Here is a 14719-nt window from a genome sequence, read left to right as displayed (position 1 = left end):
CGGCATTTATCTTAATAAGGTTTAATTGCATCACTCGTGCAACGAAAATCAAATGCGCAACAATCAGCAACCCATGAATCACATCTCGTGTGCGTCTCTTGGTTGTCATCGCGACGTTGCGATGACTTGCTTGTCGTCGATGTCGCGAGACATCGCGGTCCGCGAACTTCTTGAACGCGACTGGCTCGCTCCAATCCCCCGCTGAAATCGCCTGAACGACACGGGTGCGCACCGTACCACGAGCGTAGCGGGAGCGTGAGAGCCCGTCACCGCTGGCACGGCTCCCGTTGCTCCAGACCCGCACATCGTCGTCGCCGGAAGCAATGAACGGCAGCCCATTTTGCATTGTCGCGGCTCCTACCACCAGAACCGCACCCTCGGGTCTCGAACGAGGCACAGGTGCACCTGGAGGTACGAACTCCGAAACAGGAACCGCGAGCCCCTCCCCTCGTACCACGAACCACGGGAGCGCAACCCACTGCCCCTGATGGGCGACCAAGACGTGTGCCCGGCCAACCGCCGGTAGCGCTTCACCGGTATACGTGTGCAATGTGAGGGTAGCACGAGCGGACTCAACTCGACACACGATCAGTGCCCCGATCATCTCGACCCCCACTGTCATTGGTCTTGTCACCTTCGGACCAATTGAAAACAGGTTCAACATCGACAGCATCTCCTGCTCCGGGTCGCCAGGATCGCTTGGCCCAGGCTGCAAGACTCGACCCGGGGCGTAAAAGTGTAAGCCATGCACAAAACACCGTACCGGGACGTAGGGGTCGCTTTGCACACCGCCATCCATGACCGTTATGATGGGCACTGACTCTCGACACACACACCGTAGACGTCCCCGACTGCTCAGAGCGCCGTCCGACTGACTGCATTGCAACGCTCGGTCACGACCCGCGCCGAAGACCGCGCGTGCGGCTGTGCGCGCCTGGAACATCGCGCTGACCTCCCGATCATCTGCTGCGTACCGACCATCGAGACCCCGGACATTCCTCAGAGCATGTGCGACAGCCGACGCCGCATCTGAGCTGAACTTCATGTCCTCGTCCTTTAGCCGTGGCATCGCAGAAACCATTCCCGAGGCTTGCAAAGCAGAAATAAAACGAACTCCGAGCGCGGCCGTCGTCCACTCAACGTGACTCGCAGGCGCCGGCGGGACGTCAGGCTGCAGGACTCGACCCGCACCGAAGCCGTGCACACGAAACTCGCGATGCGCTTCCCTGGGACCCTCTCCCAGTGTTGAACTCGAACCGCGCGAGCTGCGCTGAGTTACTCGCTGCAGCGATCCAATCGCCCCGGCCAAAGACTCCAAGTCAATACCGACGCAACCCAGGCACTTTGCACACGCCGATCCGAAACAGACTCGTCGCCACTGTAGTGTCCGGAGGGCAGCGGGACTCGGATAGTCATGAGGATTGTCGAACACTGTTTATTGCCCGTCCGGATGCACACTACTACAGACTACACAGACTACACAACGCCTCAGGCGGCGCGAACACCTATATCCTTTGCAAGCATGTGACCCCCCAAAACCACTCCTCCACGCGTCCACAACGCTCCCCGCATTGCCCTGCCCCCGCAGGCCAGTACACCACAGTAAGTAACAAACACTCACAAACAAACACACAAACAGATGACGGAAGTCATCAATATACTTACGAAATCTAAAACAGAGGGGTGAAAACATAACCTCCTTCACCTTCGGTGGAGGAGGTAATAACGATGCAAATGAAGGCCTGTTATGTCTCTCAAGACAACTTCATATTATATGGGGCTTAAGAGAATGATAACATGAATTGTAGTCGAGTCAAAATATGGAAAAATTGCTGCGTACCCTAAAAAATTGCAAGAAAACGTTTTATAGTATTTTTCTTTATTATTAGGTCTACAGAACAACATATCAAAAGTTGCCAAGAATTGGATCAAAAGAAAGGGTCTAGATATGAGGTTTCGAAAAAGATGGCAGCCAATGTGAGAACATGTCTGATTTCTACTCATATCTGGTGCATTTAACACTTTCCAACCACTTTAACCGTTTGGGTTTAATTTTTGGGGGATAATATTATTTTCAGTGAGCTAAATCTGTTGGGGGCCATCAGAGTACTGATGAATGGGTCAGGTCAGGTGTGGGAGCATGCGCCAGAGCAGCACGTCGCTGTGTCCACTTTCTGCCGGTACTCCAGGGGCCTCCGTCTGGCCATCCCCCAGGCAGATGCCTGACCCATCCCCATCTCCTTGAGTGGGAGTGGCCTGAAAGACATCATGGAGACGATTTACGGTGAAAACGCTGTGGTGCACATGATGAATGGAAAAGCTGTGCAACGTGTATTTTGGGGACACCTCCTTGTTTGTCAGGGTCTGATGCACTAGATCGCAGCTGAAGTCATTGCAGATGAGCCAGGATTTGAGATCCTCGTGCAAGAACTTGACAGACAATAAACTGTCATGTCCAGTGGGTCTGCCCCTACCTGGATGGATGGCCAAACAGTTTTCCCTTGGAGGCTTACAGCCGAAATTCTCTGAGATTATGGCGCGCGGGAAAGAAACAGCTAGGCGCTTCACCAGGATGGTAGAACAGCAGAGTGGTTTTACTCTCAAACCCACAATAGATACACGGACACCAGCAATTTTAATAAAAATGATTTAATAAACAGGAAATCAATAATTATAATGGAAATAAATCAAGACGTGAGGGAACCTAAATCTAATTTTGAGGCACCTCCACGCAGACAAACAAGGGGACAGAATAAAACAAATAAAAAGAATCCCTCCTTTATTTCGGCACTTAGCTTTGGGTCCAGGAGTGAGTTTCAGTATCTTGAAAGTCAACAAACTGCTTTGTCACTGCGTGGGAAGACGCGCCCCAAAATGGCGCCGAGCCACTCTCTGGGCGGGAAACGTACGGGAGGTAATTTGGGCAGCGATTCTCAACACCAAGGCTCAGAAAACGCCGTGCAGCTTCTTGCGTAGATCATCCTCATCGATGCCGCTGCTTTGCAAAATGGCGCCGTCTCTTTCCCCCAATGGCTCAATACGAGGCTTTGGCGATGGTCTCACACAATTCTGCCCAACAGTCGATGACCGGCGTCTTGCTCCTCCACGCGACCCAATTCACCTCAGCCTGATCACAAGAATCGTGCGGTCTTCTTTACCACATCGAGGGGACGCTAGTCATAATGCCCTTCTCTTTCGACCGCCGATCCTGCCTCTCTCGCTGCTGTCCCACTCCGAGCCTTCGTCTTGACTCTTTCCTGTCCCCCACGCGAGACTGATTAACCTCACTCTGTTCCTGCCATGAGCAGCTTTCCCATTCTTCTCTTTCCAGAGATGCACTCTTCTCCCCCACTTCTGAAATGTACACACTTCACGGTTCAGCCGAACAGTCAAAGACTAGCATCTCGCCCAGCACGCGGGCAAATTTACAGCATGACACGAGACTCACACAGCTATTTCGGCGTGCCGAGAGGAGAGCAAAGTGAGATCCTCTGTCCCAGCCACGTTCCTCTCACAACTACTGTCTGCTCTCTGAACCTCAACCTTCTTCCACCCCTGGGCATGGCTTGTTGGCACGAAAACCGGGAAGGCGGGGCTTCTGCCTGCTCAGTATGTTTGGCTTGCTTGTTGTTATGGTTGTTTTTGTTGTTATGAAAACGTAATTCTTTCATGGCTGGCTTATAAATACAAAAACGTAGGAGAAGGTTACAGGGAGCAATTACATACTGGGGGAAACTGTTCTTAATCCCTATCTAATCAATACAGCACCACCCTCTGTGTGGTGACAAGTAACACTTAAGCTCACAGTCTCCCTACTTAATTTACATTGAGATATCTCCTACACGTCCATGGAGCAAGCAACACTATACAATCCTACCTCTCTGATGAAATCCCCCAATCTACCCCCACAAACATAACAATACTATGTCAGATACAATTGAAATAGACTTGGAAACAGGACTCAAAAGTGAAAATATCAAACAGATTTCCCATACACTAGTTTCCAAAAAGTTTGAATTATCTAATCGTTCAAAAACGATCAAATTATGGCTGAACTATCTGCAAATGTTGGGAGTGGCCCAGGAACTTGTCGAGGCCGATCGCACAGGGTCATGACAAATGCACCTCCACGCTATCTCTGACTGATTACCGATATTTGCTCCTGCTGGACATCCCAACCATCTAAAATCTGCTTATCTTTACCTTCAGAATATACAGGCGTTAGAAACTGAAAACTCTACAGTATTTTCGAAATTCAGAAATGGATTACATGTGATCCGACGCACTGACCAACACTGGGCTGGCCTTGGATCAGACTTGGAGATCTAACAGACCCTGATGTGGTCCCTCAAAAGTACAGGGGACCTGACAAGAAGAAGTGGAATCACTGAACATCAATGTGCTGTTTGGATAATGTCTTCTCATGTATCCTCCACCTCCAACTACGCCATGCAGGAATTCTGTCGAACTGTACATAGAACGATCGAACAGCACAAAGAGGCATCTGCATCATGAATAGACAGGGACAAGATGGATTTGGCCAAAAATTGCCACAAAGCTTGGACAGCATTCTCCATTCTCGGATGAGGTGACCCTATGCAACATCATAACAGGGATAAATGCAGACGAGGATGTCAATGTGCAGCACTTTTTCATTTTTGGCAGAAACACAGTGAAGAAAATGGAAGGACAATCTGTCTTCTCATATTCGCACAAACGAAACACCGCAGTGAGGACACCAGCATCAGCCCGGGCCATCAAGGCCACCAAGGAGCGAACCATTGATCCAGCACTGTTATTTCAGAGGTTCCTTGTCGGGAAATCTGTGCCCAGATGAGGTAATGAAATATGAACTTTTCCCATCTCCTCCATCCTTGTTTGAAGCAAAGAATCATGTGTGGAAGCTACAAAAAGCAGAACTTCTGAATGCTATACGATGGCACGTTACTTCATCAGAAGATGCTGTTCTTCAGTCCATTCCAAAGAATGATCACTACGTTCTAGATGGTGGTTCACTTTTAAATCGGCTGAAATGGATCGAAAGCAGCACCGACAGCTCAATTGCCGATGCCTTTGTTGTTATGGTTGTTTTTGTTGCCACTTTCACTTTGTTGTCTTTCACGTCAGACCTGTACGGCGATGCCACCGTCGCCTTTGAGGGATGTGATGGAGGACCAAGTATAAAGGACAATACGCATCAGCGACGAAGTCGAACTCTGGTTTCGAACAAGGTCACTATATCGGATACAACAACCTCTCAAATGATATGAACAAACAGGTCCTCATCCACTTGATCTCTGAACGCTTGCAGCAGAAAGGCTGTCACATCATCCAAGCTGAAGGTGATGCAGACTTGGACATAGTGAAAGCATCCGTCGCAATGACATCCGACAAGTCAACAACCCTGATTGGAGAACACACAGATCTGCTGGTATTGCTGCTGTATCATGCAACTGCGAAGGACTGTAAGGGCCTGTGCTTTTATCAATGGGGGATCAATTTACTGTAGAAACCACTGGTTGAAAGGCGATGGTGTCCTTGCTTTATGTGGCCCAATCTGACTCTTTAGCATCATTACACTACTAGTTCCTTTGCAAGAAAGTGGCCGCAGCAAAGACCTTCGTGACACCTGAAAGACTGTCTTCAACAACCTCGGACACAAACCTTCACTCTCGGCAGACGTACCTACACGTAATGGTTTCATAATGATGCTACCTCGGTGGACGTACCTCCAAGATGCCATGGACCCTACTGAATGGGGCTGGGATATGTAAGGGGACAAACTTATTTCACTCATGACACACAATATCCCTGCACCAGATATTCTGCTCACAATGATCAACTGCAACTGCAATACAGGATGCAGCGTACTGAAATGTAGCTGCAAAAAAACATAGCCGTGAATGCACCAGAGCATGCGGACGTTGCCATGAAGGCAACTGCGGTAATGTGGCGACTGAGCCAGCTTCACATGATGAAAATGAAGACTAAATATTCGGGGAAGGTACGTTGGAACATGCTGTTATGATTATGTTGGTAGATGAACCGATTTAATAGTACAGATGGGATTGTATAATGTGGCATGGTCCGTGGACGGGTAGAAGCATCTTGATGTCAATAAGTCAGGGAATCTGTCAGCTTAAGTGTTACGTGAAACAATTCATGTGGTACAAAAACCTGCAAGTGGTGCGGGTGGTGCGGTGTTAATTAGCTTAATGAGTAAAAATAAGTTCCCCTGCACGTGTTTACCTGCTGTGATCTTCCAAGCCAGGCCATAAGCTATGGACCGAGTCCCTGAAACAACAACAGAAGCCCAGCCTTCCTGGGTTTGGAGGCGAGGAGGCCACGCACCGGGGGCGGAGGAGACAGAGGATAAGAAAGAGAGGAGGATCGAAGGCGTAGAGTGTGTTCTTGGCGAGGGGGCTTCGGAGAGAGCACATCGAGCAGGGTGGAGTTCACGTCTGGAGCAGATCGAGCAGGGTGGCATTCATGTCGAGCTGATTGAGGAGGTGCTGGCCAGATTTGCACATGTAGAGTTTGGAAAGCTACTGCAAGGGAAGCGTTATTCTGCCTGTGTGTGCATGTGTATGGTGGAGGCACTACCGAATTTAGGGATGGCCCGGTGGGGCCATAGCCCCGGCCCCCCCCCCCACATTTAGGGCCCCCCCACAATTTCGATGACATTTCGAAAATCCCTTGAAAATGTGCTTCTAAAGTTTTATTGTCGTGAATGAAGATTGTAAACTCTTTGTAAGGATATCTTTTCAAAATTGTCCGTCATCGTGAGGGTCCTTTTCAAGCTTTGGCTTTTTCAAGCCGTTTCTTCCACGGTCCACAGAACGGATCCAACGTGGTCAAAAATTCCCGGGGCAAGCCTCAGGCATTGGGGGCCCGCATTCGGATCTTTTTTTGGATCGATCATCGATGCTTCGGATGGTTGAGCGTGGCCAACTAACTACGGCACTGCCCGCCAGAGCCCAGCAAGCACAGACGGAATACAGAGGTCCAGCCAGAGGAGAGGTGAAAAGGTGAAAGTCGACGTGGTAAAACTAGGCCAGGCCAGCACAGCACACGGCCGGCAGGGGTAGTATTGTACACACTGAAACTGCGGCTGGCAGGGAACGCTGCCAGTACCCTGCTTACTGGCGTGCACAGCACAGTAACACAGTGTGACTTCCTATGTTCCAGGTGTGTGAAACGTACTTGTTCGTGATTCTGGTACGTCCCACGTGCACTCTGATGATATCTCGGTTACTCAGTACGTACCAGCTGCAGAAACCACAATGAGCGGTTTCGGTGACGACAGGCACAAATCCAGGGCTCCACAGAAATATGACGGTGGTGCTCAAAAGTGGAAACGTTCCAAGGAAAAAGATGAAAGACACAAGGCCGTCGTCGACAAGACCCAGAAAATCTCAGAGTTTTTCACTCCTGCACAAACAGGCGATTCATCCATGACAGAGGCTGGAACACCAACAGAGACAGAACAAGCGGATTTGGCAACGCAACCCCCGCGTCAAGATTTGCCCAACATCTCGGAAGGTTCCACCGATGAAGAACATGCATCAGATGAAGAAGCGTGAGATATACTGACTGATCCTGGACCTGGCTTTGCCAATTGCATTGGATGTTGGCCTCCTGAGCGACCGTCGTCAGAGATGATCGACTCCTGGTCATCACGAGATTTGGAGCCCCTGCAGAATTCGACTGGTCCCTTTGATTCATCCATACAGTTCGTTGAAGGTAGGAAACGCTGCTGTTCCAAGAATCTTTTTTACCGTAGACTACAAAACGGAGAGTCCGTGAAAAGGTCCTGGCTTTGCTTCTCCACATCAACCGGAAAACTGTACTGCATCGCTTGCAAGCTCTTTGGAGGCGCTACTGCCCTGGGCGGGGAAGGATTCAATGACTAGAAGCATGCCAGTCGTTCTATCGAGGTGCATGAGCGTTCGCATGTACATTGTGCGAATATCATCCGCTTGTCAGACAGAGCAACATCCGCAGGTCGTGTGGACACTGAACTCGTCAAACAGGTGAGTGAGATTGCGTCCTATTGGAGGGTGGTGCTGAAACGAAGTGTGAGCGTGATATCGTTTCTCGCTGAGCGTAGTCTTGCGTTCCGTGGATCGGATGAAATTGTTGGGTCACGGACGAATGGTAACTACCTTGGTTTAATGGAATTACTTGCGGAATACGATCCATTTTTGGCGCCACACATTCAGAAATATGCCAACCAAGGTAGTGGCCACACCAACTACTTATCATCTACGACATGTGAAGAGTTAGTCTCCATCATCGGAAAATATGTTCTGGATAACATCGTCACTCGTGTGAAAGAGGTACCTTTGCAAGTACTTTATGGAGGTACTGTTGAAAAAAAGAGAATGTGTACTACTAGCTACCAGGAAGTGGCATTCGTGGCCTATGTTGGCACATTCTGTGTGGACAAATAGACAAACAGACCCAAATACAATACCCTCTCCTTTGGCGAGGGTAATAATGGGTCCCCATAACTTTGCTCATAATTGAAACAAGATTACTGATCTGTCATTGAGAGGACCAGTTTTTGAACCCTTATTGTGGATGGCGGTGACATTTCCTGACTTCCGGACAAAGGGAGGCAGTGAAATGAGATGGACAGGCCGATTCGAGCAGACAGAGTAGAGCGGCAGAGCAGGATTTGAGAACATGAGCACTGATGCCATCTGAGCCCATCTCCGAAGAAGAGTTGAGGATGGACAGGAATTATTCTATATCCTTGGATGAGAAGGACACAAAGTCCAGTTGACAGTGGCTATGAGCTCGTAAGATGAGGACAGAATGGGATGGATACAGAAGTACACAAGAGACTGCTTCATCTCAGCCAGAATATGCAGATATAGCATTTCATGTGAGGGAGGGGATGGAGGAGGAGTGCACACCAGAGATGAAAATCACAAGGCACCACCATGACTTTGAGGATGGAGACAGAGTGAAGAGTCCAGACATGGTATTTGTAAGATTATGTTTTGTGGCTTGCATTGGGATGGAAACACATTGTTGCAAGCCTTGTAGAGTGGCGTAAAGTTACCTCCAGGTGGGTTTGCCTGCCATTTTGAAAGAGCAAGTTATTGACTGCAATCACCTCCCAACATACTTTGGTGTGTTATGGCTGAGAGGACTGATAGGATAGCCGCATATGGGATGAGATAATCTGGTGCATGAGAGAAAGTAAGCTGTTGTGAAAGTGTTCCAAGGTGGAATCAATATCGATTGCTGCGGAGATGGTCTCCAAATACTTTTGTGGGAGGGCAGATCGCAGGCCTGTCAATTGGCATGTGGGAAAAGGCATATTCTGTTTCATTGTGGTTCTTTCCTTATCATAGCCAGAGAGATCTGATGTTTGGCAAGAACATAGTCGGAGGACCCAAGAGGGGCGGAGAACGAACATGAGAGATTGGATGCAATGTTTGTCATAACGGGGTCCAGGAGGAAGGACACACCAGTTGCAAAAACACGGGTTGGGAAGTTAACAGGTTGGGTTAAGCCCACAGTCTCATCAGAAACTTTTCTGCAATGCCATGGCTCGTTGTTGCAGGACTGACAAACAGCCAACGGGCATGGTGGTGGTACTTCTCACCTTTGTGTCCTTCTCACCCTGGTGGCAGTTGTAATCACTGCACTTGAAGGATGAAGGATAGAGAGTTGCAATGGATAGTTTGGAGTTGTTCCATGTTAAAGGAAAGCGAGGTATACAGATGCATTATCATGCGGTACATGATAATAAATAAAAAACATTAGGCGTTTGCTGAGATCTATGTGAAGCCAGAGGTATTCCAGAAGGCTGGGATAATTTGATGATGACATTGGCAATGAGTCAAAGTAGTCACCACCACCACCTCCAGAGTCAAAGTAGTCAAAAGGTTGAAGCCTGTTGCTTTTCAGGTCAAAAGGTCAAAGGTCACAAAATCGTCAATTTTCATCTGATTGACTAGAAATTTTAACATAATTTGTGTATTGGGTCATTTAATTGGTTCGCGAATCAAAATCTAGAAGCCTATTGTTATTGAGGTCCAAAGGGCAAATTTGCAGTGACTATTTTCGCAAGTAGTCTGCGACCATGTATTTGTTTGTCTGTCTGTCTGTCCGCATGCAATGTGCTGACATAGGCCACAAACGACACCTGGTGGTCGCCAGTATTACAATGTAATCTTTTTTTAAAATTGAGTACTGCACCTCCATAAAATATGTGCAATTATAATTTTATTTGTCAGGTCAAGTCAGATTAGATCTGTGAGTTGCTTCAGGTACCATGTATACCTGTCCTAACCTGTTTCATGGTCGGGTTGTCAGTAACTCAACTGTCTCTCCCACCAGGTTTCCTGGTGAGGAGTGTGTATGGATATGGACACCCAGCAGGATTAAAAGCAAAACCTGTCAAAGGGCAGAGGAGCTGCTTGTGAGCCAACGGACATCCATATCAAGTGCCCCACTGTGTCTGCGGACGTCCTCCTGCAATTGGGTTCCTTGTTTTTTTGTAGGAGGTTGGTGGCAGGATTTGCACTCTGGCCACCGTAAAACCTTTCACTCTGCAAAACACACTAAAAATGCAGAGAACTGAAAACCCACTCCCTGGGCTCGCAGTGACAGGAACCCCAAGGAGGATTCCTAAATGACCGCCCTGTAACTGCAATGATTACATTCTATATGCTTTCCTTCATGATCGATCTGTGGACAACATTTACTTTAATTTGCTTCATAGGTACAGGTGCACTCCTCCGGTTAAAAGGACCAACGTAGGTTGTTTGTGCTAATGCTTGCATACATATTTATCAAGGAAATAATTTCCACGCGCTTGCATCCAGTTGTCACATTACCACAAATGAGAAGCTTAATAAACAATGTGCACATTATCACATGTACGGGCTGTAGAGGGCGTACATGCCCACACTTGCACACACACACACACACACACACACACACACACACACACACACACACACACCGGTCACATAGACGTAGATGCAAAAGACAGATGTCAAGAAAAGATGATGGGAGATGACAATATATAGAATCTATACAACAATAGAGTATGAATCCACCCGTCCATTGGGCCCATACTCATTGCTAAGCATTGGTGCTGCCTAAGCAGTCTCCTTGGCTATTGGGTACAATCCTGGACAGGTCACCACTCCGATACAGGATACAAGAAAGCTGGCACTCATTTTGCCGACCTCGGAAGGATAGCAGACAGAATGAGCCCCACCTGGTATTAATTGAATAGCCAAGGGGGATTTGAACTCAGGATCCAAGGATCCCAAGCCCACCACCCTAACCATTAAGCCAACACCAGGCATGTAGTATAAATGTCTTTCTGTTTTTATCTTTTGAACATGCACAAATACAGGGAAAAGAAAATTGCTGGGTTAGGGGTGTGTATTCAAAGACATGTGGACTAGCATGAGAAAATGTAAAGTGAAATATTTATTAAGGATAAATAATCCCCACTGCAGAGGATTTAGTCTTGATTAAAGGTTTCGATTTCCAGGCTTATCGCCATTACAGGCAAGGTATTATAGACATTATCTCAGTGAAAGAAAAGTCAGTGAGACTGATTATGTTGTTCAAACTGCCAGGTAGATGTACACAAAGAAGTCTGTCATGTATAAAAATAAATCATGACAGGAAACAATCAGGAGTGGTTTTAGCCTCACCTGTTTGGTAGTTAATGTAGTTAATGCACAATCAAATCGAGATGTGTAGTAGGAAGGCTTGACCATATTGTGGACAACGCCTATCTGAGGCTGACCAACATGGTGGTGTTAATTATAGTTCAATCAGGTATTGGGAAATTTGAGATCCTAATGGCAAGGTCAAGTCTCAGATTTAATTAATGACTCACTTATTTGTGGATTTAGTGTATCAAGATGTAGGGGAGATACTATTAGGTTAAATAAATAAATAAATAAACAGTGGGGATGAATGTATGTATGCTTGGGAATGGAGTCTTCCCGGTGTGCTGGCACTTAGCCAGATAGCAATATCCATTGTTGCACAAATTTTAAAAACAGATTAATTGCAGTGACGACAACAGACTCGTGTCCAATCCATAGGATGGATAAATGCATTGACTAGATTGATCAAGCTAAGCTTAGAAATATAGTGATTTACTGAACGGGTACTGACTGATATTAAACCGACCATCAATCAAGGAAAATTGAGATGTGCTAAAAGCACAGATTGTATTCCTAGGTCACGTTGTAGGTCAGTGTTCGGTTCTGCAGTTAGAGCAAAAGTGGAAGCAGTTGGTGGAGATTAATAGTCCCGAAAGGTAGACATGAGCTTGCTGTGAGGATTTCTGGGATAACTGGAGTTATTCACAACAAACAAGTATTTTGCAACAAGGGATGGCAGAAGTGCAAAGAAGGTATATATCACCCACAGTGCTCACTTTGCAATAGTTTCAGATATACAGTACTTGGGTTTAATAACTTTTCAAGTAATTGTTTTCACTGATCACAATCTGCTAACTCTTTTACAAAAGTTAGGATAAAGATCAGAGGTTGATGAAATGGAGCTTGACTTTATGAGAATTGAACTTGCGAATTAAACATCGAAGGCAAACCCATTGGGATTGCAAGTATTCTGACAAGATATGAATAATTCTGGAATTGTTCTTCTTGTCAGTTAGGTGTGAAGAATATTACATTAGTTGTTTGTTGTCTTGGTAGTAGTGCTTGCTCTTGTATTAGTAATTGCTTGTGTTAAAACTTTGGTTTCAATGTGTTTGAAGAAAGTGACAAGTACGGTGATGTTACTCCGCAAAGAAAGGCAGATTCAGTTTACAAGAGGATCCTGACGATGAAGGTGAATCTCAAAGTCCTTGTGAGGGGTTTCCTGAAATACACTATAACTACCTGGACTATCCAGAAGTAGTGGAAATATGGAGAGGACTGTGCAAAATACAGATTTCGCAGTTGAGTGATTAATCTAATTGAGAACAACCGAGAATACATCGCCAGACTGGCTGGCAAGATTGGGAGCAAGGTGTGAAGATTCTTCAACACCTTTTCCTTGAACTTATGTTGCTTGTATTAAAATTGATTGTTATGATATGTGTGATTAATTTGCTTGTTGTTTGCATGAAGAAGATTGTTACAGACTGTGGTCACATGGGTTTCATGTACCTCTCATGTGCAAGACAAAATAATGGTGGGCAACACTTTTGCACTGGATCTTTATTGGACTGATATTACTTGTGGTATTGATAATACTTTTCAAGTGTGCCACAACAGCGTTGCCTTCGCTGATTGGCTACTGTTTTAAGAGAAAATCCACCAACACTTTGATGTTTATTCGAACAGTATTTCCTTTTGGGGATCCAGATCCTAAGAAACAATGTAATGACATGTGTAACATTAAGATTTGAAAATCTATGGGTTTTTGGAATGCACATGTCTGTGACTATGAGCAAATGTCATCCTTGATGCAACTATCAGTCTCATTGCCCTTGATCACAGTTTCACTTCTATTCCTGTCAAGAGTGAAAACCTTCCTGTCTTTCCATTCTGTAGCCTCTTTATGTGCCAACACACAGACATAGTAATGGTGAAACTTGCTGCACTGGTTCTGGATCACAGCTCGGGAGTGTGCTGAGCGGGTGTTGCTGGTGATGATGCTCCATGTACAGTGTCCACGTTTAAGACTTTTGACACTCTAACCATGTGTATGGCCTTCCTAGCCATTCTGCTCCGATATGCCTGGGCCACCCCGTGTGTGGCCACTCCGCGTGTGTCATGGTGAACTCCAACAACGGCATCTCACACATGATGCCCATCTAAGCTCTGTCCCATGCCAAGATCCTGACCGAGCCTAGTTACTCATTCACCACGATGGAACATAAAACAGCGGGAGACTTCAGGGAGAAGGTCTGCTATGCGGTGTTGGACTCCAAACAGGAGACATTTATGGCCACCTCTTATTCCTCATTGAAGCAATACTGTGAGCTTCCAAACTCCCAGGTCGCTCCTATCCACAGTAAGTGATTCCATTGCCCTGGGCCCCACCACCAACCATCATTTCATAACATTAAGTTTGTGGGGTGGGGGAAAGAATTTTTTTGTGGTCATAAGGTATGACATTGCCAATACTGTCCTCTCCGGAGATATCGTATACATCCAGGCATCGGGAGCGGCATGCAGTAGGGGATCGCGGCCCGGCACCCAGCTCAGCGCTGCAGTGCACGAGTACTCCATCTGGGCCGGTGACTCGGTCCTCACTTCACTGTTCACCTGCCTGCAGATGTGGATCAGCAAACAAGAGTGTGACGGCAACTGTGGCGCTTGGTTAACAGACTCTAACATGGTGTGGTGGGGGCGGGGGAAGGGGGGGGGTTGAGGACAGAACTCAGTAATTTGCACTTGGAGACTGATGCCCTATGGAGCAGAAATGGTCATTCAAGACCTATGGAGTCTGAGTTAAATTGTTGAACGGATTAATTGGGGTTTAACGGGGGGGGGGGGGGGATTTATTTTAAAATGTTAACTGTATGGTTTTTTTGTTGAACTGTGGTCCAATTAAGCCCAATGATTGATTTGACTTTGCAAATAATGGCTTTTAGCCCGATGATAGACAATGATTGATTTTAAAGCTCATGAGAAACATAATTATTCCATTCATTTTATGAGTATGTATCTGTGTTCAGTATTATTACACCCATGTATGAGTATTAATTGATTTG

General features: G+C 46.7%; 1 long non-coding RNA gene across 2 annotated transcripts in view; it reads left to right on the top strand.

Annotated features, from left to right (window-relative positions):
- The window catches only part of LOC147032847 (uncharacterized), a 39457-nt gene extending 25085 nt beyond the window's left edge, over window positions 1-14372 (top strand). For both annotated transcript variants that reach the window (XR_015055375.1, XR_015055374.1), the window contains exon 3: window positions 10357-14372. This is a non-coding gene — a long non-coding RNA (uncharacterized LOC147032847). The remainder of the gene's footprint in view (window positions 1-10356) is intronic.
- Window positions 14373-14719: the final 347 nt, after the last annotated feature.

Source organism: Eptatretus burgeri, chromosome 2 (genome assembly GCF_056783735.1).
Source record: "Eptatretus burgeri isolate ZD-2024b chromosome 2, Ebu_testis_v1, whole genome shotgun sequence".
NCBI classification, from domain to species: domain Eukaryota; kingdom Metazoa; phylum Chordata; class Myxini; order Myxiniformes; family Myxinidae; genus Eptatretus; species Eptatretus burgeri.
Note: the sequence above shows the minus strand (reverse complement) of the source record. Positions and strands in the feature narration are given on the sequence as shown.